This window comes from Labrus bergylta, chromosome 15 (genome assembly GCF_963930695.1).
Source record: "Labrus bergylta chromosome 15, fLabBer1.1, whole genome shotgun sequence".
Lineage (NCBI taxonomy): Eukaryota > Metazoa > Chordata > Actinopteri > Labriformes > Labridae > Labrus > Labrus bergylta.
The window spans coordinates 145001-154307 of NC_089209.1; the positions used below are offsets into that span (position 1 = coordinate 145001).

Genomic DNA, 9307 nt, shown 5'->3' on the forward strand with positions numbered 1-9307 from the left:
GAACTGAAGAAGGTCCAGAGAGTTCTGAGCCCAGATTACCCAGAATGCTTAGAGAGTCAGACTGAGGATAAGGAGGTTTTGGACGGTGAGGAGGAGGAGCAGAGGAGGAGCAGCAGAGAGGCTTTTCTGAAGATCACTCTCCACTTCCTGAGGAGAATGAAGCAGGAGGAGCTGGCTGACTGTCTGCAGAGCAGTAAGATGATTTTAACAGATTTCACATGATGGAAAGAGGAAATGGAAGCAACATGGTTTACATTTAAAACTCAGCTGTTACTATGAAGAACATATTTATATCAGATCTATGAACTGAGAGAAACGGTTCATACTGATGGGCTGAAGAAATTTTAGATAGCAAAACCATGCTGAAGTCTCAAAGTTTAAATTGTTCTGATTGATTGCAGCTGATTAATTACATCTCTTATTTATTCATTCAGGAGCTGTAGCTTCAGAGTGCAGATGTAAACTGAAGTCTAATCTAAAGGAGAAGTTCCAGTGTGTGTTTGAGGGGATTGCTAAAGCAGGAAACCCAACCCTTCTGAAGCAGATCTACACAGAGCTCTACATCACAGAGGGAGGGACTGGAGAGGTCAATGATGAACACGAGGTCAGACAGATTGAAACAACATCCAGGAAACCACACAGACCAGAAACAACCATCAGAGAAGAAGACATCTTTAAAGCCTCACCTGGAAGAGATGAACCAATAAGAAGAGTGATGACAAAGGGAGTGGCTGGCATCGGGAAAACAGTCTTAACACAGAAGTTCACTCTGGACTGGGCTGAAGACAAAGCCAACCAGGACATACAGTTCACATTTCCATTCACTTTCAGATAGCTGAATGTGCTGAAAGAGAAAAAGTTCAGCTTGGTGGAACTTGTTCATCACTTCTTTCCTGAAACCAAAGAAGCAGGAATCTGCAGGTTTGAAGAGTTCCAGGTTGTTTTCATCTTTGACGGTCTGGATGAGTGTCGACTTCCTCTGGACTTTAAAAACAATGAGACCCTGACTGATGTCACAGAGTCCACCTCAGTGGATGTGCTGCTGACAAATCTCATCAGGGGGAAACTGCTTCCCTCTGCTTGCCTCTGGATAACCACATGACCTGCAGCAGCCAATCAGATCCCTCCTGAGTGTGTTGACATGGTGACAGAGGTCAGAGGGTTCACTGACCCACAGAAGGAAGAGTACTTCAGGAAGAGATTCAGAGATGAGGAGCAGGCCAACACAATCATCTCCCACATCAAGACATCCAGAAGCCTCCACATCATGTGTCACATCCCAGTCTTCTGCTGGATCACTGCTACAGTTCTGGAGGATGTGCTGAAGACCAGAGAGGGAGGAGAGCTGCCCAAGACCCTGACTGAGATGTACATCCACTTCCTGGTGGTTCAGTCCAAACTGAAGAACATCAAGTATGATGGAGGAGCTGAGACAGATCCACACTGGAGTCCAGAGAGCAGGAAGATGATTGAGTCTCTGGGAAAACTGGCTTTTGAGCAGCTGCAGAAAGGAAACCTGATCTTCTATGACTCAGACCTGACAGAGTGTGGCATCGATATCAGAGCAGCCTCAGTGTACTCAGGAGTGTTCACACAGATCTTTAAAGAGGAGAGCGGACTTTACCAGGACAAAGTGTTCTGCTTCATTCATCTGAGTGTTCAGGAGTTTCTGGCTGCTCTTCATGTCCATCTGACCTTCATCAACTCTGGAGTCAATCTGATGTCAGAAAATCAAACAACATCCAGGTCTGAAGTATCCAGAGAAAAACCTGACTCAACACTTTTATATCAGAGTGCTGTGGACCAGGCTTTACAGAGTCCAAATGGACACCTGGACTTGTTCCTTCGCTTCCTCCTGGGCCTTTCACTGCAGACCAATCAGAATCTCCTGAAAGGTCTGGTAACACAGACAGGAAGTGGCTCCCAGCCCAAACTGGAAACAGTCCACTACATCAAGAAGAAGATCAGTAAGGATCTGGACGTGTTTGACCTGAAGAAATATTCTGCTGCAGAGGAGGCTCTTCTGAGGCTGCTGCCTGTGATCAAAGCCTCCACCACAGCTCTGTAGGTGGATAAATCCCAAAATTTTTTACATGTACATGACAAATTAGATTCAGATTCAAACAACTTAAATAATCCCAGAAGGGCAATTCAGTTTCACAGCCTACGGAGTCATTGAAAGAAGGAAAGGAAAACAAATACACAGTCACAGCAGCATTCAGGCAATTACATTCACATGTCAGTAACATCAGAAATTGATTAATAAATACAACCCATAAATAGATACATAAATGAATGGACCTTACAGGTGACCTAAGTGTATAGTAGAAGTGCATACAGTAAATAATTTACAATTGTTCAGTATTTAAAAGCCTGATATCTGAAGGGATAAAAGATTAAACATTTTGTTTTTGCTCATCACCCATTCTTCTTCAGGCCGAGTGTCTGTAACCTCTCAGAGAGAAGCTGTGAAACTCTGTCTTCAGTCCTCAGCTCACAGTCCTCTAGTCTGAGAGAGCTGGACCTGAGTAACAACGACCTGCAGGATTCAGGAGTAAAGCTGTTGTCTGCTGGACTGAAGAGTCCACTCTGTAAACTGGAGACTCTCAGGTCAGCATCAGCTGTTTCTTGAACACTAGTTGTCTTATGAGAGCATCACAATATGAGAAAAAAGTAATTAAATGATAAATGCAATGTTTGTGTATGTAAATGTATTAATTCAATAATCATACTTTTTATCATCTTGGACTTTTTTCATCATCAATTATTTTAAGTGATGTTGAAAGGGGGTGGCTGTGGCTCAGTAGGTAGTGTGGTCGTCTCTCAACTGGAAGGTTGGGGGTTTGATCACTAGCCCTTGCAGCAACATGGTTGCTCTCGCTCCTTAGCCGTTGGTGTATGAAGGCGTATGTATGAAATGAGTTGCTTCTGATGGTCTCACTACATGGCAACCCCTGCCATCCTCCATAGTGATATAGTGATGACGTTATATCAGACAGACATAGTTTAAATTCTTCTTACCTTTAGGTCATAACAAGTGACGTAAACTTCTGTAGGTTTTTTTTACACTGATCTGATTTAGCTAACCATCTTTTTAAACTCCAGTCTGTCAGGCTGTCTAAACACAGAGGAAGGCTGTTCCTATTTGGCCTCAGCTCTGAGCGCCAACCCCTCCCACCTCAGAGAGCTGGACCTGAGCTTCAATCATCCAGGAGACTCAGGAGAGAAGTTCCTGCTGGCTGTACTGGAGGATCCACTCTGGAGACTGGACACTCTCAGGTATAAACAGATAACAGGAGCTCTTCATCTAATTTGTATTAAACTGATTTTCTTAATGTCAAGATTATTAAGTTTTTATTAAGTTGCTTTTTCTTAATTCATCAATCGATATAGTGTAGTCAGTTTAAAATGAAACGATCAAATGAAGTCACTTTTTTTGTTCTGTCTAAACTCATGGATGTGTCTCTTAAGGCTTTGACGTCTGTTCATCATTCAACACTTTCTATCACAGAGTTATTTAACATTCAAAGAGGTCTGCTTACGATCCAGAAAACCATAATGTCTAATTTATTTGAATGACTCTTTACATACTTTATTAATCTCTGAGGGAAATTCTGGTTTACACTCTGTTATTGAGAGACATGCTTCTGACACACATGAACCTGAAATACACAAACAGGACCTGTGGACGTGCATTAATGGAGAGATGTCAGAGTGGAGCTGCTACACAGGGAGAGTGTCAGAGCTGTTGGGGGTTCAGTGCCTTTCTTAAGGGCACCTTGGCAGTACTTGGGAAGAACCCTGGCTGTCATTTCTACTGGATAATCATGTTACCCTTTTGTGTTATCCTCATGTTTCCTTTGTGTTTTTAGTTGGTTACTTAGCCTGTGTCTCATTTCAGGTTAATCTCTTACTGCACTTTCCTCAGTGTCTCCCGCGTCTGTGATTACCTGATGTGTTCGACCTGTGTCTAATTATCTCCACGCCCCTTCAGTATATAGTCTTTGTTCTCCCTACCTTCTGTGCTAGTTCGTCTTGTTCTCCGTTTCAGTGTTCCAGCTTTGTTTGCCTCTGTGTTGCCATTTATTGATCTGACCTGTTTTGAAATATTCGACCTTGCCTGATTAAACAAACGGAACTTTGTCTTGTGTCTTGGAGTTTTGCATTTGGGTCCATCATTTGGTTCAGTGTGACACTGGCACCTCGCCAGCTACCAGAACACATTATCAAGTATTTTAAAGTCCACAAGTTGTTGAAACAATGTCTAAATCTAATCAACAACTGACTGTCAATAAAATGAAACAGAACAATGCAGTCGTATTACTACACTAGTTATTATAAATGTGAGACTCAGGAAGCTGTAATTATAACACTGAAATAAAACGTTAAGATTATCGCTCTCATTTTAAAGACAATAATGTATGCATTAAAGAAACAACTAAAAAGTATTTTAAGTGTTCAGAGACAGATGAAATAGAAGGTGTAGTTTGAGTTTCTCTTTTCCTTGTTGGTGTCAGGATTCTGGTGGATCGATGGTACTGGGCTCTTCGTTCTTTTATTCTCTGAGTCCTCAGTTTGGTTTTCACTCGACGTGATTGTAACATTGCTGTTTTTAATAATCCCCACAGTCTCAGAACATATGAGGCATACTGGTTCTCTGGTCCATTGTCCTTTGTCTACCTGTCTCATTTTAGAGCATGCCATGTCTACTTTTACCTGAGTCTCTCTCACACACACCTGGCTCCTCATGAGTTTCTGTGCTGTCACACACCCTCGTGGTCCATTGTTCTGTTGTTGTTTCAGTGGTCTGTAAACATTGATCCACACATGTGAAGAACATCTGCTCCTCTACTGCCTTCTTCAGGTCTTTTTCTCTCAGATAAAGTGACAGAATGAGGAGGACGGTGCACACAGATCAGTTTGAGCCCGTTTCTCTGTCACAGAGACAAACTGAGGGACACTGCTTCATGCTGAACAGCAGTTAGGACTCATGTTGGACAGACAATCACTGTGACTGTGTTTCTTCTTCCAGGGTGGACCATGGTGGAGAGCAGAGGTTAAAACTTGGCCTGAAGAAGTGTAAGTGTGGATTCAGTTTGACTCATGATGACTAAACAGCTGACTGTCAGGTGACAAAGAAACCTTCAGGTGTGTCTTTTGATAAACTCCTGCTTTGTGTCTTTTTATCTCCGTCAGATTTCTGTGAACTCACACTGGATCCAAACACAGCACACAGAAACCTCAAACTGTCTGACAACAACAGGGAGGTGACACATGTGACAGAAGATCAGTCATACCCTGAACATCCAGACAGATTTGAATACTGGTATCAGCTGCTGTGTAGAAATGGTCTGACTGGTCGCTGTTACTGGGAGGTTGAGTGGAGAGGAGATGTTGATATATCAGTGTCTTACAGAGGAATCACAAGGAAAGGTGACAGTGATGACTATGGGCTTGGATCGAATAATCAGTCCTGGAGTCTGACCTGCTGGTCTGATGATGGTTACCCTGCTTGTGGCAGAATAACAGACCTCCCTCTCTACTCCTCCTCTGTCTCTAACAGAGTAACGGACCTCCTTCTTTCCTCCTCCTCTGTCTCTAACAGAGTAGCAGTGTATGTGGACTGTCCTGCTGGCTCTCTGTCCTTCTATACAGTCTCCTCTGACACACCGATCCACCTCTACACCTTCAACACCACCTTCACTGAACCTCTCTATCCTGGGTTTAGATTGTGGTCAGATGATTCTTCAGTGTCTCTGTGTTCTCTGTAGGAGGTTTCCCTCTCTACCATGGGTGTGCAGAGACGTAAGAGCGCAGAGATTTCTGGCCTGCTCGCTGAATTTCATGGAAATGGATTTGAGGTGGAGATGGATTGGCTGTCTCTGAGGTTTTGGATCAACAATGGGTATTTCAGTCTTGTAAGGAGTTGATATTTTTCTTACAGTCTGTTAGTTTTCAATAGAGCTATGATCATCAGATGAATGTGAAATGTAAAACTGTGTATAATCAGCGTATGATGGTAGAGTGGTCGTAAAGACTGTTCTTGAGACCACTTCTTGAAGGTCTCGTCTCAGAATCTTAAAGCATTTTTGTCACAATGACATCAATGCACAGACATAAACAACACATAATGCCATACAAATTAAAGCTATACAAATTGAATAATGCACAATACATAAAGATGTATAAAACAGGTTGTGTAACCAGTCCAAAAAGTGCATTGTGTAGGAGGCACAAGCCAGAGTGCAGTTCAGAGTGCAAATGGATGTCCCTAGCATAGGGGGGCATTCCATAGTGCAGGGGGTCCAGACAATAGTGCAGGGGGGCAGTCTATAAGTACATAGTACCATAATAATGGTAACAGACAGTACAGAAATACAGCACAGACAGTACAAAAATACAGCACATACTGTACGTAACAAGGGAAAAAACAAAACAAAAACAAACGTTAAGCCATATTTAATCAATCAATCAATCAATTTTTATTTGTATAGCGTCAACTCATAACAAGTGTTATCTCAAGACACTTTACAAAAAGCAGGTAAAATACCTTACTCATTGTCTGTTAACATTACAAAAGAGCAGGTAAAAGACCTTACTCTTTGTTATGTCACAAAAAGCAGGTAAAAGACCTTACTAATTGTTATGTTACAAAGATCCGGCCTATCCATCATGAGCACTTTAGCAAAGCAGGGTTGTTCTGGCAGGCCGTCAATCAATGATCTTGAGGAGCGAGAGACCTTTGGAGAGAGGTCAAGAGCTCCCAGGAAAGTAGGTGGTTAGTGACTGAGATTTACAGATAGATACATGCAGTAATATGATGTACTGTATATGCACAGAGAGAGAGAGAGAGAGAGAGAGAGAGAGAGAGAGAGAGAGAGAGAGAGAGAGAGAGAGGACCTCAAGGTGCCAGTTCCCCCGGTAGTCTAAGCCTATAGCAGCATAACTAAGAGCTGGTCTACACCAGCACTAACTATAAGATTTATCAAAAAGGAAAGTTTTAAGTCTATTCTTAAAAATACAGACTGTGTCTGCCTCCCGGACCCCGGCTGGAAGGCGGTTCCAGAGGAGAGGAGCCCGATAACTGAAGGCTTTACCTCCCATAGTACACTTAGAGACTGTAGGTACCACTAGTAGGCCTGCATTCTGGGATTGTAATGTTCTCGAGGGGCACTAGTAGCTCCTTAAGATAAGATGGTGCCTGGCCATTTAGAGCTTTGTAAGTGAGAAGAAGGATCTTGAATTCTATTCTAGACTGTATAGGGAGCCAGTGCAGAGAAGCCAACACAGGAGTAATGTGGTCCCTTTTCCTAGTTCTGGTCAGTACACGAGCTGCAGCGTTCTGGACTAGTTGAAGAGTCTTTAGAGACCCACCATAGCGGTGGTGATGTTTCTAGCCTTCCTGACAATTCTGGTGTTGTAGTGTGAGGCTATGGTAGGCAGACTGCAGCCAATGATCTTGGAGGCTCTGCGCACTACTTTCTTTAGCTGTTGTTTATTCTGGCTGGTCGTGTTGCCGTACCAGGACAGGATAGAGAAGATCAGCACGCTTTCTATGACTACTCAATGGAAATGAGTCATACCTTTCTGGCTAGCCCCGATTTTTCTCAGCTGACGGAGGAAGTGGAGTCTCTGATGGGCTTTGCTTACAATGAGACTGATGTTCAGGTCCCATGAGAATGTGGCTTTAGTATAACAACATATTTGTGACAAGAAGTTAGACGAACAAACTCGCTAAGATTTTATATTTTTACACCGTGGTGCTTTGATACAAAATTGCAGAGACTTTGTTTGTTGCTGTCACAATTATTTAACAGAACTCTTATTTTATTGAATCTTGTCATCATTTTTCACAGATATTTGTGGTCCTGGTCTTGCCTCGCCTTGGTCTTGGTCTTGATCTTGATTCAGTCTGGATCCCTAAATGTCTTGGTCTTGTCTCTGTCTTGCTCTGTCTTGGTCTTGATCCCTAAATGTCTTGGTCTGGTCTTGGTCCCGGAGCACTCTGGTCTCGGGCTTGTCTTGGTCTCCATTTTGACTACCACACTTATGAGTGGAAAAATGTTTTAGTTGTTCATGATCAAACTTAGCGGAAGCTTGTATAAATTAAAACACAGTGGCCCGAGGACGGATCCTTGTGGAACCCCAGAGAGATTCTTTCTTTCTTATGATATAAAAGTGATAATTTTAAGATTCAATCAAACAGCTATAACTACTAACTGACAGAAAAAGAGATTAAGTAATGCTGCACACAGACCAGACCACAGCTTCTGCCTGTCAGCAAAATAATGTGCACAAAGAAACTGTCTGTGTAGTCTTATGATTGATTATAATTAGGGCTGGGCAGGTTAACGCGTTATTTTCGCGTTAACTCATTAATTAATTATCGCCAACAATTATTTTATCTCGTCTTAATGCAGTTTTTATTATTTATTTTCTTATTGTAAAAGTCTGTTGCTTTCTGGCTTTTATTTTGTAAAATTCCATCGTGAGCGAGCCTCGTATGTTACTTACTGCTGCGCATGTCTGCTGCGGTGCTCACAGGAAAGAGAAAACAGTGTTGCCAACTTGTCGACTTTCTTGCTAAATCTGGCGACTTTCCAAACCGCCTTGGCGACTTTTTTTGTCAACAGCTACTAGCGACAAATCTAGCGACTTTTTCTGGCGTTATTAGAGACTTTTTTGTTGTAAGAAACTGACGTGAAAGCACGTATTGCTCTGCAGTTACTGTCCTCAACGAGCAGCGGGTGCTGCTGTGAGCCCCTCCCCCTTCCAAAAGCACTCACAGGCTGTCAGTGTAGCCTCGCGAAGCAGACCCAGCTGCAGTCAGAGAGGAGACCCACACCACTTTGCGTCCACACTGCAACGAATGCAATAAGCTTTAGTTTTGATTTTATTTGCTTTGATTACATTGTTTAAGTTGAGAAGTACATTTACAATAAAAGTGCGCTATACACTACTTTTGAATTCATTATTGGATTTTACGTATAACAATGCGATTAATTGTGATTAATCACAGGAACTCATGCGATTAACGCGATTAAAACTTTTAATCGTTTCCCAGCCCTAATTATAATACATTGTATTCTGAACAGTTTGTGTTCAACTGTAAGTCTATAGTCTGTGTATCATATTTTAATTTTATTTGTTCCTATTGTCTTCAGTTGTTACGTCTTTTGTTTTTATTCAGTCTATATTCATGTAAAATACTCTGCAGGTATTCTTCACATCCCACTTTGAGCTGAATATTGTGTATGAAAGATACAGTAAAAATAAAGGTTATCATTATCAGTGTTGTTGTTGTTGT

General features: G+C 42.1%; 1 pseudogene; it reads left to right on the plus strand.

Moving 5' to 3' along the window:
• The first annotated feature begins 5 nt into the window (after window positions 1–5).
• On the plus strand, window positions 6–8782 carry LOC110006007 (NLR family CARD domain-containing protein 3-like; annotated as a pseudogene).
• Window positions 8783–9307: the final 525 nt, after the last annotated feature.